Raw genomic sequence first — 14060 nt, forward strand, 5'->3', positions numbered from 1 at the left:
GCTCCCAGCAGCGCCAGCAGCTCCCTGCCCCGCCGCTGCCCGCGTGCCCAGGCGCAGTGTCCCCGCGCCGCCCGCGGGGCCGCGCGGCGCGCGCTCAGCTCGGGCCCGAGGGGGCGGCGGGCAGGTGCCCGGGCCGGGAGGAGGAGAGGAGAAGGAGAAGAGGGCAGCCGCAGCTGCATTGCGGATGGAGCCGCTGGTCATGGGGGGGCCGGCCGCGTGATGCCGGGGGGCGGGTGAACGCCCGCGGAAAGGAGCGTGGGCGGCGCGGGACACTGAGCGGGCGCGGAGCCTCCGCCCCGCCGCCGCAGCGGGGAGGCGCTGCCGCCGGGGCCCGGGCAGCGGAGCGGGGAGGTGAGTGCTGGTGGGCGCGGAGGGGTGCGCGGAGCTACTCCGGACGTCCTTTTCCATCGCTCCGGGGAAGCATCTGTTCTAGGGTCAGCCTGCCCCGGTGCGCGGAGACACCGCGGAGAGGTGCGGGTTTGGGGCGCAGCAGCTCTGGGCGCTGGGGTGGAAGTTGCGGTTGGCCTCGGAGCTGCGCTTGTGCCTGCGCCTCGCGCCTCGTCCTCTCCCGCCCTGTGAGGCAGCGGCGCCCCGCGCTGCCCCGGGTCCGCTGTGAGGGGGTCGGGAACTGGCCCGGGAGTCCTGGGCGCTGCCTGTGGAGCTGCAGAGCCAGCCGGGCGGCCGCCTGGGAAAACCGCTCGGGATGTTTGGGCTGCTGTAGGGAGTTCAGCCGCCCGAGAAGCGGCTGCTCAGCGCTGGTTCCACGCTCGGCGGGGCCGGAGCGAAAAGTCGGGACTCGGGGCCGTGTCTGCAAAGCGAAGGCTGGAGGGGAGTCGGGCTCCCCACGCACAAGCCTTCGGGTCTGCGCTCAAACTTTCTGTTTTGTGGAAGTAAAGACTTGCTGTCTCAGAAAGACATGAAAAAAGATTACATATGTGCGTGTGTGTGTGCATACATATAAATACAAACCCTCACTCGTCGGGTTAATTTGTGCGTGTCACAGCAGTTCGATGGTGGTGTTTTCCTTCATGCACCATCAGGAAACTGCCTAGAAGCGCTCGGCGCTGCTACATGGTTGTGAAGCATTTTGTAACAGGGCTGGTGGTGTTGATGCTGCAGGAGTAGCCTGCAGGTGTGTGAGGAGAGAGAGAGAGAGAGTGAAGAGACTTTAGAGCCCAAACATGGAGAGTTCTGGAGCATTCAACCAAAAATGAAGAAAAAGCTTTAACGTTCCACCCTCCTACAGTAAATGCTGTTGTCATGAAGTTGATTTCAAGTTGCTGATGTTCTGCTAACACATCTGGAGTAAAATAAGATCTGTGATACACTGGAAAGTGAAAAAAGAGGTCTGTCTTCTGGAGGAAGTTTTGTGTGTAGTAAACATAATGTGCAACGCTGAGGTTGAGGTGCTCAGTTCACAGTTAAGGTTCTGGCGTGGCTAGATTGAGCAGTTTATAAATCAGCAGTAAGTTTGAGGGTGCTTCACGGGCAAAAAGCTGTTTGAACAAACTCTTCCTTAAAAATGTCCACTTTAAAAAGCTGATCAGGTCATCCTTTAATTGTAGGACAGCACATTAAAATTATTTGCCACGTATGTCACAGGGTGATCTCTTTGGGTCCCTTCCAACCCCTGACATCCTGTGATCCTATGACTTATCTTGCCCTTTAGTCCTCTTTTCCAAAGATGCTACTGAGAAAGCCTTTGTGGATGAGAAGTCTCTTGGAGGGCACCTGGAAGGCAGTGGGGGGTGTGTGTGAATGTTTTATCCAAGTTGCTCGAGAACAGCATGCTGTGCTTTGGGAGCAGGTGGTTTGCTTTCAGGTACACGTTGTCCATGACCTAATACTGTTTTGCCCACACCACTGGATTTATTTTGGAATGAACAGGTGAGGGGCCCGGGGAGGGACTGAGGTGGGTTCCCAGGGACGGGGATCAGATCCCATGGATAGGAATCAGGGAACTCTGAATTGGGATTAAACCCTCCTGAAATGGGGTCAGACCCTGTCAGTCAGGGGGAGAGCCACAGGAAATGGGTTTGGGAGCTCCTGAGTTGGGATCAGAACTCTCTTAGTTGGGCTCGGGACTCTGAGAATTGTGTTTCAGTGGTTTCAAGCTGCGCCAGGGGAGGTTTAGGCTGGGTGGTAGGAAATAGTTCTTCACGGAAGGGGCTATAAAGCATTGGAAAGGTCTGCCCTTGGCAGCGGTGGAGTCACTGCCCCTGGAGGTGTTTAAGTAGCTTGTGGACCTGGCACTTAGGGACATGATTTAGTGTTGACCCCTCAGTGCTGGGTCGAGAGTTGGACTGGATGACCTTTGAGGTCTTTTCCAACTGGATATTCTCTGTGATTCTGATTCTGTGGTTCTCTTAGGGCCATTGGTGTAATGTTAGATAATCTCAGATGTTTCTGAAATATCAAGGTGTATGTGACTGGTTCATTTTGCTAGACCTGTCCTGAGCTGTCATTCAGCAGGACTGTAAAGATGATGCCTTTTTCTTACCTGGAGTCCTCAGAAGTTTCACTGGTTCTTTGGCACTGCTCTGCAGCAATGCCAGTTTTCTGATGACACCTACTTTACTTTGCCAGTTGTTTTTCTGTCCTTGGAACGGATTGAGACTTCATATTGTCAGTGTCTTGTCTTTATAAACTAAGGAGTTTAAGGCATCTTTAGTGACTATCACTTTATTCCTGGTGTTTTATCATTTGTTTTACTGGGCAGTACAACATACCAGAAATTCCAGCAGTGGTTAGGCACTTGGGTCTGCATATATCTTCCCACACTGCATTTTACAGCGAGAGGCAGTAGTGGGAAGCTGACAAAGTGGCAGTGTTCTGACACAGTAATTCTATAGGTTGTATATCATGTCAGTGCACCGTATTACAGCAGTTGTACCTAGCTTATTTATCACAGCTGGCTATAAGAGAGGGGGAAGGGAGCTAAGATTGCCTCAGGCCTTCCTTCAAATCCACACGAGAACAACAAAGTTTTTATTTGGATGCTGTTGAAACATTAATGTCATCAAAGGAGAAAAGGATAATTGCAATGAGTAGTTTGTATTTGATAACCAAAAATCTTGAAGCAGCGAATTCAGCCAAAGTAGCCAAATCCTATGGCTTCCATGCTCAATAGTTCCTTTGGTTACTACTTGGTGTGAGTAGGGTGAAATGCCTTGTCATTTATCTCTCCATGACCACTCTGAAATCTGAAGGTGTAAGTCATTGCTTCATTGCACTTAATCAATAGTTAATCGATGTATCCAAAATGTATTCAGAATGCAATCAGGAAGACAAAGCATTTTAGTGTAGAGCTCCAAACTGTAGTAAATTCATTCTTATCCATGGCATTGTCTACTCCTGCAGTTTGGTTCCATGAGAGTGAAAAGACAGTATGTAGGTAATAAAAGGGATATCCTGGGATTTGTTTCTTTAGGAATATGAACGAAATTATTTCTTATTTACTTTCTCAGGTCTCTGTGACTTTAATCCTGGTTTCAAACCCTGTCAAGTAAATGCATAGCGAAGGAGGTGCAGGAAGAGGTCATAGAATTGTCAGGGCTGGAAGTGACACCAAAGATCATTTAGCTCGAACCCCCCTGCCATGGGCAGGGACACCGCACACTAGGTCAGGCTGCTCAGAGCCACATCCAGCCTGGCCTTAAAAACCTCCAGGGATGAAGCTTCCACCAACTCCCTGGGCAAACCATTCTAGGGTCTTCACCCTCATGGTGAAGAACTTCTTCCTAACATCCAATCTGAGTCTATCCACTTCTAGTTTTGCTCCGTTCCCCCTAGTCCTGTCACTACCTGACATCCTAAAAAGTCTCTCAGCAGCTTTCCTGTAGGCTCCCTTCAGTTACTGGAAGGCCACAATAAGGTCTCTTTATAGCCTTCTCTTCTGCAGACTGAACAGCTCCAACTCTCTCAGCCTGTCTCCATAGGAGAGGTGATGTGCTAGAATGTTAATATGCATCACAGATTTCAGTCTGCTACTCAGGACTGTTCTGATATAATTGCTCCTCTTTCTTCCAGAAGTAGAACTATTAATGAGCTAAATGTATTCCATATCTTCTTTGAGCTGTTAGGTGCTCTGTGCTCATGATAATAAGGCTGTCAGAAACTCTGCCCTGTCCTCAAACTGCCACATGCAAGGGAGATACCCTAATATCACAAGAAGTGGTTCTCAAGTGTTTGCAGACCACTAAAAGTGTTGCAGTGGAATCAATTCTCCATTTAAATCTTGCTGTCAGTAGGCCTGTTTGTCTTCGTGATGTATTGTAGACCTCTTGGAAGTTATCTGCATGTTACAGGTTGAAAATTGAGGTTGTAAACTGTGAGAATCCACTTGAACTTTGAGATGGCTGACTGATGGTGTGTAGATGCATAGCAACTTCCCTGGAATTTGTGATTGAAAACCAAGCCCCTAATTGCACAGGTCACCCTTTCTCCTCTGTCAGTATAACAAGCTGATGAAGTTGAGGCCTTGGAATGAAGTAATGATTAATTAATTAGTGTTAATATCATGATATAAATATATAATATATAAAAATCTGCAATAGAAACTTGGGAAATAAAGGAAGCATTCACCTGAACTGCCAGTGCCATGTAGCAGTGGAAAAGACAAACAGCTAACCTTATGATGATGTCTGAGTAGGGACATCTGCAAGGAGATATAACTGAAATTGGACCAGGTGCAAAGAAGAGCTGCCAGGATGCTTGAATATTTAGCAAGCCTGCCTTATCAAAGAGAGATAGGGAGATCTTGGTTTGTTTCACTAAGTGAAATGAAAGTTATGCAGGATATGTAGTCCATCTCCAAAATTGAAAGGTGACCGAGAGAAGAGAAGCAGAACATTGTAATAAAGGACATTGCTGGCACAAGTACGACCAAGTATCTGCTACCCCTGATGATTTTTTTGGGGCTTGAGAACATAGTTTCTGAAACATCCAGTGGTAGTAGAGAGGGATAGGGGAATGCTGCAGAAGTTTTTGAGATGGAGTTTGGCCAGAATGTTCCAGAAGGAATTATATGCTTAGCAGTGGTATGAGCCCAGGGAAATGGTTGCATTTAGCTTCTGTCAAAGCTTTAAATGTCATGTCACGCAAGGCGCCAATCCAGTTCCCCTCCAGTCTGTTTAAAAGGCAGCTTCACAAACCCTGCTTTCTGTTTTGGCACTTGCCAACGTTTAACCCCTCTGGAGGGACTTCTTTTCTACGTCAGCTTAAGCTGCTTGTCTGTGCCTAAGCAGGCTAAACCCGCATTGTGTGCAGCCTGTCTCTCTGTTCTTGCTTCTTCTGCTTTTCCTTGAGCAGCCCTCTGGGCTGCCTGAAGTGGGAGATTAATCTTACTCCCTCTCCTGTTCCTCAGTGTGTGCTTAGGATTGGCTCCAGCTCTGTATGGCCTGACACTCTCTCCTAAATTTGGATATTTGAAATGGTTTCCAAGCATAGCCCTTTCATTAAACCAATAAGAAAAACTGGGCAATGTGGATGTTTTCAGATGCTCTTCTTTCACCTTAAAATATCAAGGGCAGCAAAGAGAGTGCCCAGAGTAATTTCTGGAGCTCAAACTTTGCTAACAATGACAGAGAGTTGTGAAAGAGAAAGGGAAGTTTAGAAAAGCTTTGGTCAGGGGAATCTTGTTCTTTTTTTCCTTCTTTTTGTGCAGTGCATAAGAAAATGTTAGTTTGCTTTCATGACTATCCGTGTCTCAGATAATGGCACAGGCTTCTACTTAGCTCTCAGTCCTTCCTTAGAGATGTCTTTAGGATTAATCCATTAGCAGCCGCTGTGGAGGATGTGCTGCACTCTTCCTGGTTGGCATCAGGATGCCAATTTGGGAAATACTGCTTTATTGCTTAGTGGATATATGGGGGTAGCTTGTAAGCTTTGGGATTACTTTGTCTGTCTGTTTGGGTAGAAATGAGTTTGTGTAATACAGTTTTATTTAGTAGAAAGACATTTAGCATGGGGAATTCTAAAAGTCATAGATAACAAATGGAGCAGGATGAGTGAGGACAGCCTCTCTACCTCGCCTGGTGCATCAGAAGATCGACAAGCTCTAATGTTACAGAGGTAGAAGTCCAAAAGGCATCACAGTTGAGTTTGGAGTGCGGACAGCTTCACTCTGGCCAGTGTGAAAAGAGCAGAGAGAGACACATTTAAGCTGTTCTTAGGAAACTTGGATGATTTTTGGGAATACCTCACTATATTTATGTAATTATTTACCCCTTCTCTGACTTTTTATTTCCTCACTCTTGATTACTACCCACTTTTTTAAAGCACCCTTTCCTCCTGGTTGCTTACTAATCTGCCTACTCTTTGTCTTTTAGTACCTGTCTTTACTTTATTCTATCTACCCCTATGTCTTTTAGTACCTGCATCCCCAGAGCTAAGACAACAGAAAGTTTTAAGCAAGTCTGTTAGTGTTGCATTTTAGTGTCTATAGGTAACTCTTCTTTTTCCAAGCGTAGGTAACTTTTTTTTTCCCCCAAGTATAGGTAACTTTTGTTTTCCCAAGTATAGGTAACTTCCCTCCGCCAAGTATATTATCAATGGGTTTGTATTGTTTTTTATTATGTTAAGACTTCTGGACAGAAATTCCATGGAGTGCTTAGTATTACTTTTGCTTAATAAAACTTCAGCTAGATTGTAAAATTAATTCAGGTTGAATTGCCTGAGGGAGAGAATAAACACATAATTATTGCCTCAATTTACAAGATGGGGTTTTTACTATGCAAAGAGTAAACTGTCTTCTCTATCCAAAATGCAAATCATTGTGTTAGAATCTATAGTGTCATGGGGGATGCAACATTGCAAGAACAACAAGAAAAAAGGCATTAAATGAACTTAATATTTTAAATTTAAAGAGATTATAAATTATATTTATTGAGCTTTCTCTTTGTGTGGTTTTCCTCCTTTTTTTTTCCTTGTGGTTTAATTTTTTTTGTTTCTTTGATTTTTTTGTTTCTTTGATTTTTTGTTTCTTTGATTTTATTGTTTCTTTGAATTTTTTGTTTCTTTGAATTTTTTGTTTCTTTGAATTGTTTGTTTCTTTGAATTGTTTGTTTCTTTGAATTGTTTGTTTCTTTGAATTGTTTGTTTCTCTGAATTGTTTGTTTCTCTGAATTGTTTGTTTCTCTGAATTGTTTGTTTCTCTGAATTGTTTGTTTCTTTGTTGTTTTTTTGTTTGTTTGTTGGTGGGTGTTTGTTGGTGGGTGTTTGTTTGTTTCTTTGTTGGTGTTTGTTTGTTTCTTTAGGTTTTTTGTGTTTTGTTGTTGGGTGGGGTTGGTTTGTTTGTTTTGTTTTTCTCCTAAGCTTGAGATTTGCTTTTGTCTTCCTTGAGGAAAAAGAATAGAAGTGATGAGTAGCCTACCACACATGAGCCAGTCACAGTTTTGCCTTAACGTTATCACCTGCTTTTAATGCATATGTATGGTTTTCTGGTCCTGTTTTGAGTTAGCCAATAGAATGTAAAAGCTACTCAGTAATCTGTGTTTTTCCAAACCAAGCTTTCTATAAACTTGCTTCTGGGTGCTGTGACTCCTCTTTTATTGGTTGGTTGTCCTTTTTTGTGGGTTTTTTGTTTGTTTTGGTGCTTTTTCTTTGTGTGTGTGTTTTGGTTTTGTTTTCTTTTTCTCCTGAGATTTGCTTTTTCTTCCTTGAGGAAAAAGAATAGAAGTGATGAGGAGCCTACCACAGATGAACAAGTAACAGTTTTACCTCAACATTATCCTGCTTTTTTGCCTACTTTGCCTTAACATATACCTACTTTTAATGCATGTGTATGGGTTTTCTGGCCCTGTTTTGAGTTAGCCAATAGAATGTAAAAGCTACTCAGTAATCTGTTGTTTTTCCAAACCAAGCTTTATATAAACTTCCTCTGGATGCTGTGATTCCTCTTTTAAAAAGAGATGGTTGAGATTGGAAGATTGGAAAAACTTCTGCTACTTTGCCTTCAGAGAGTATTAAAAACTAAATGCAGTACGTTAGACACCTCCTGGTCTTTAAGAGTTCTGCTACTGAAAGGGGGAAGTTTCCTCCCATTGACTTCTGTATGTGTAAGACTGGATTTGGGTAGTCCAGTAACTAATAGAGTGGTATTCCTCCAATTAGGTACACAGAAAAAGATTAATCTTAAACTAATTGAGGGCAGCCCAAGATACTTTGAGAAACCCATTACAGTGCCTGTGATTGTGTGAATTATCTCACTAAGGATGATGGATAGAAATCCCAGACAGAAATGCTTTGTAACAATGCAGCTTTTAGTGGTCTTTGTAATTAATTTAATAAATGTTTTGGAGATTGACTAATATACATATAATGACCTTTTTGTTTAGGTCAATGTAAAGTTTAATATGTCTTGGAGATTAGTATTGATCAAAGGAAAGCCAAAATCAATCTGGGATTTTGAGGGTCATTACGCTTGGAAATAGGATGCAGTATGGAAGATACTGCAACTGTTAGATTATGGGAGACTTTGAATTATGGAAAAATAGTAATAATAACAATATTAATTAGTTGTAGTGGCTAAAGGGAAATGAAAAAGGTCAACTTGATAAAAGATTAATTATTCAAATAAATAATATTGAACTCTTTATAGCTTTCTTTAGTTTGACAGATGACCTTATTGAAGTCAATATTAAACTTTGCTTCAGTGGTGGAGGGGTTTTGTCCTTCTCTGTATTTGAAGCCATGAGCTGGTGTGGAGGGAGAGGGTTTCTTTAGACATACATCATTTTTTAAATAGCAAATTTTTGTTCTCTCTTGTGCCTCCTCCTTGGATGTTTTGGTCATATTCACTCTGCACAGTTGAAGAGTGAACAGTTCTCTACGTATGTAGAGAAAAGAGAGAAGGTACAGCACAACGTACCCTTCCAGTATTGCATAACAGGCATAGCCCATTCCTCTGGAGGTGAAGGAGTGATGCTTGCTAAGTAAGATACATTTGAATAGAATGTTTTAGTTGAATTGTTTTTGACAATGATTGTTTTGTTTTGCTCGATAGGAAATTTCTGACCTGGGTACTTCAGTTAAAATCAACCTGGTTGTAATTCTGATGATCTTGGGTGAGACTTCAACAGAAGTAAATTGTGCTGGAGCTGTGACTTAACTCACAGGATGTTAGGGGTTGGAAGGGACCCAAGGAGATCATCCAGTCCAATCCCCCCTGCCAGAGCAGGACCACGCAGTCTAGCTCATGTCACACAGGAACACATCCAGACAGGCCTTGAAAGTCTCTAGAGAAGGAGACTCCATCACCTCTGGGCAGCCTGTTCCAGTCCTCTGTGACCCTTACAGTCAAGAGCTTCCCCCTTGTGTTGAGGTGGAACATCCTGTGCTGCAGCTTCCATCCATTGCTCCTTGTCCTATCTCAGGGAGCAAGTGAGCAGAGCCTGTCCTCCAAACCTCAGATGTGTATAAACATTTATTAAATCCTCTCTCAGTCTTCTCTTCTCCAGACTAAAAATCCCCAGGTCCCTCAGCCTCTCCTCATAAGGCATACCCTCCGGTCCCCTTATCGTCCTTGTAGCCCTCCACTGGATCCTCTCCAGCAGATGCTTGTCCCTCTTAAACTGGGGAGCCCAATACTGAATGCAGCATTCAAGACAAAGTCTCACCGGGGCAGAGTAGAGGGGAAGGAGAACCTCCCTTGATTGCTGTGTGTCTGTTTTGTATGAACTCTAGTAGCATGAGCAGTATTTTAGCCGAGATTACTTTCCCCTCATGTTCTCACAAGCTATTAAAATAAATGAAGGTTATTCTATTTCTGTTCTGCACAAAAGTCATCTTCTGATAGAGCCTTTTCTGCAGGTGATGTTCTCCACAATTAATTGGTATAGTCCCATTGATGTCTACAATTATACTTTGGTCTATCATCTAGCCTTATATATTATCACCTCAAAGTCTAGTTAAGATGATGTATTATGCATTTAAATTTATGAATGGATACTTGTTTATCATCTGAATGCTGTGTTTGAATGTGAATGGCAGTTTCTCTATATATGCACATATATATTGGATTTGGGGGGGTCCTGTGTGGCACTGCCTTGGGAATCAAAGCCTTGTATAAATGCAAGCTGTCAATATTGGAAGTGATCTTCAAAGCTGCTCCATTTAAAGATATTTAGCTCTTAATAATGTGCTACATCCCAGATACAGCATTAGTTTGTGTTCTGAGAGATCAAAGCACCAAGATTATAAATGGCAGTTCTCATGCTATGGAAGTCCTTCTACCTGAGCAGCTCTTTGTATCGGTGGACTTGTCCTGAGTTTCACATAATAGTTATCCTCAGAGAGAATCTGCAGTGTGTATAATCTGAGATTCATCTTATTTATACCTGAAATAATACTGTGAAGTGTATTAGCAGGAACTTTTAGGGAAAGAATAATCACTTTTTGCTGCACTGGAAGTAATACAGTTTCTTTGGAATTAAAGCTGGTTCAGCCAAAAAAAGATCTAAAACCATAATTTCCCCCCCCTTCAGAATAGAATTGTTTAATAATCAGAATTAATCTCTCTTTAAAAATGTCTCAGAATATGTTGCTTTTAGTGTAGAAACATTTTGCTTCTTGATGAAATGTTTTGGATGAAGTTTACAGGAGGATTATTTTTCAGCTGACATTCCCACACAGGGTTAAGGTTTTAGTCACTTCTACTAATTACACTAAGTTTGTCCACAATCATAGAATTGTCAGGGTATGTATGCTCAGCTTCTATGTTTTTTCCCTCCCTTTGAGTCTCCTTTTCCCCCTCCCTTTGAGTCTCCTTTTCCCCCTCCCTTTGAGTCTCCTTTTCCCCCTCCCTTTGAGTCTCCTTTTCCCCCTCCTTTTGAGTCTCCTTCCCCCCCCCCTCCCCCCTTTCGAGTCTTTTTTTTTCCCCATTTGAGTCTCCTTTCTTCTGTTGTTCTGTATAATCCTGTGGTTAGCCCTATGAGCAGTTTTATAGTGTAATCTCATTCTATGGAGTGAACCACAGCTGAAGCCTTGCAGGCAATTGCCATTCAGTGCCTGTGGTGTAGAAAGAATAAGTTTGGGTAAAATAATTTTGGCAACATTTAGCATTTGTTGTTTCTGTTTGCTTGTTTCTTATGCACAAAGGATATTTTTCTCTCAGAAAAAAAAACAAATGGAAAAGCATGCTAATGAGTAGAAAATTTTCTTCATGTACTCTAAAAGAGGGCTGTAATACCAAGAAAAACTGAGGTTCTGATTTCAGGCTTCATCAACCAAAGGATGCTTCTTGGAAGAAATTCTGCCTGAGGTTATAGCTGAAATATTTATTTAACTGGTCTTGTTGTAAAGGTTTATAGACTTCCAAAAGAGATTAATAATTCAAAATGACATCTGATAGTAAATAGTTTAAAGCTAATTAGTTACCTATGAAATAGTCTGAAGAACAATTCTCCAATTAAAAAAAAATCACAGAAACATTCAGCATGGCAAAGTCCCTCAGGATCACCAAGTCCAACCAACAACTCTACTCTACAAAATGTGCCCTGAAAAAATAATCAGATGATTTTACTCTAAATATGAAGGAGATTTTAATGTTTGCTGGTTTAGTGCTGTTTGTTTGTTAGATCAGCAATAAATATAGATAAAGATGTTAACTTTGATACTATACTGAAATGCAAAAGCTAAGTAACTCTTGCCTGTGCTGGGGAATGGAAAGGAAATTCTGAGTAGTTCTCTTGGATCAGAGTAAAATTGGAACTTTCTCAACACTGGTAAATAATTGATTCTTAAGAAGGAGAGGTAGCATAAAGTGGTCTTTCACTTGGAAGAGACTCTTGGCTTCTGCCATTCAGCAGTTTGGTGTAGAGCCACAGAAATGATAGAGTGGAACATCTTCCTTACAGGAAGAGACTGAGGGATCTGGGGCTCTGCTGCTTGGAGGAGACTGAGAGGTGACCTTATTCATGTTTCTACATATGTAAAGGGTGAGTGTCAGGAGGCTGGAGCCAGGCTCAACTGGGTGATGCCCAATAGCAGGACAAGGGGCAGTGGGTGGAAGATGAGGCATAGGAAGTGCCATGGAAACATGAGAAGGATTTTTTTTCCCTGTGAGGGTGACAGAGCACTGGAACAGGCTGCCCAGGGCGGTTGTGGAGTCTCCCTCTCCAGAGATACTCAAAACCTGCCTGGATGCATTCCAATGTGATCTGCTTTGGCAGGACAGTTGGACTGAGATGGTCTTTTGAGGTCCCTTCCAACCCCTGACATTCTGTGATCTTGTGCATTCCAAATCCAGATCTCTGTGTGATCATCTTGTTTAACAATTTTTACTTTGCTACTTTCTGTAATCCTCCTTCTCAGCATTTGACCTTCAGAGTATGTTGTGATGAAGAACTCCACAGAACCATTCAGCACCTTTAAAATAGCTCTTCCTTGTGTTTGAAGAATGCCAGTAATGTTATTAAATGGCCTGGGGTTTGTGACTCTCAATTTCTCTTTCATACTCTTTGCTTTTATGGACCTCTCTTCTAGCAACTCTCTGCATCTGTCTTCCATGGTGAAAAATGCTTTTCTTATGCAAGTCGCTGCATAATCTCTGAGGATCAATGCTGCTGTGCCCTACATCCCTGCTAGTTCTTCTGCAGCTCTGTGGTGAAGCAGAGGGAACAGCAGCAAGAATTCAAGCTACCAGGAGCTGTGTGTTTTTATAAAGTCACATTATGGTGATTCATGGTTTGCTATCTAAATCTTTCCAATTAAGCCTCCTTCTACTCTGTCCCTTTGCCAGAACTAATGGATTTTAATCTACTGCTAGACATCAAGGTGGCATTTTCAGATGGCTGTCCTTGTTGACTCTCAAATGTCATCCTTACAAGCTGGCACACAGCCCATCTCTGTTTATATGCCACTCTGTGTGTGTATTCTTTGTAATGCATTGCTTTGTAGGCAGTGAGTTGCACCTGTAATTCAAGATTCCACACTTGTGGTTGAGAGATCCTTGTGCAGCTTTGACCATTCTTAATTATTAGCAGGTGTTCTCTTCTTACTATCACTTCCTGAAGCTCCCTATTCTTCACTTAGGAGTAAAAGTGTGTATAGAGATACCTCTCTATGGACATCTTATGTGTTTTAGGTATTCTATATCCATATTATGTATTTACAGATACATTTATACTTATGTTTTAATGAATATACTTCCTTTTGTGGATGTAACTTTTCTCCTTATGCCCGTATCATTTATTTCTTCTACTATATCCTTTCTATGACCATCATACATATGCAGTAGATACCTACTGATAGATACTTATTCATGTGACATGAATAAAATAACCATTTTACAGACAAATGTGTGTCTATGCACTTAGACACATGTGAATTCACATGCTCCATCTTTGGCACAACATTTGAACAACTCAGTGAAGTTCATGTCTGCTCCATTGCACCTGGCTCTCTCTGCAATTGCTGCTGTATCTTGGGAAGATTTACTCAAATAAATGCCAGACACGTTCATACCTTCTTGAAGCAGTTCCCTGAGGTACAAAAGGTGCATGTGGAGATGCTACATCAGAGTGTGTTTGAGAGAGCTGGCGTGTTGTCTGTATACAGCCTTAATACTGCTTTTTGTCATACATAGAGACACTTGGGTATTCACTTCAGATATCATACAAGCACAGAATGTTAGGGGTTGGAAGGGACCTTGAAAGATCATGTAGTCCAACCCCTCCTGCTGGAGCAGGATCACCTACAGTAGATAAAGTAGATTGGTAGATAGATATTCAGATACAGATAGTCAGTAGATAGAATCATAGAATGTTTTAGGTTGGAAGTGACCTCAAAGGTCATCTAGTTCCAACTCCTGCCATAGGCAGGACACCTCCCACTAGAGCAGGTTGCTCAAGGCCTCATCTAACCTGGCCTGGAACACCTCCAGAGAGAGAGCGTTCACAATCTCCCTGGGCAACCTGTGCCAGTGTCTCATCACCCTCACTAGAAGAAACTTCTTCCTAACATCTAGTTTAAATCTCCCCTCTGCCAGTTCAAACTCATTACTCCTTGTCCTGTCATTACAAGACCTTGTCAGTAGTCCCTCCTCAGCCTTTCTGTAGGCT

General features: G+C 42.7%; 1 protein-coding gene across 1 annotated transcript in view; it reads left to right on the top strand.

Annotated features, from left to right (window-relative positions):
- Positions 1–283: 283 nt before the first annotated feature.
- Positions 284–14060, top strand: part of THSD7A (thrombospondin type 1 domain containing 7A) — a 278576-nt gene continuing 264799 nt past the window's right edge. The window contains exon 1 of the mRNA XM_064166895.1: positions 284–351. The gene's annotated coding sequence lies outside the window, so the exon portion shown is untranslated. The remainder of the gene's footprint in view (positions 352–14060) is intronic.

The sequence above is a fragment of the Pogoniulus pusillus genome, chromosome 28 (genome assembly GCF_015220805.1).
Source record: "Pogoniulus pusillus isolate bPogPus1 chromosome 28, bPogPus1.pri, whole genome shotgun sequence".
NCBI lineage: Eukaryota > Metazoa > Chordata > Aves > Piciformes > Lybiidae > Pogoniulus > Pogoniulus pusillus.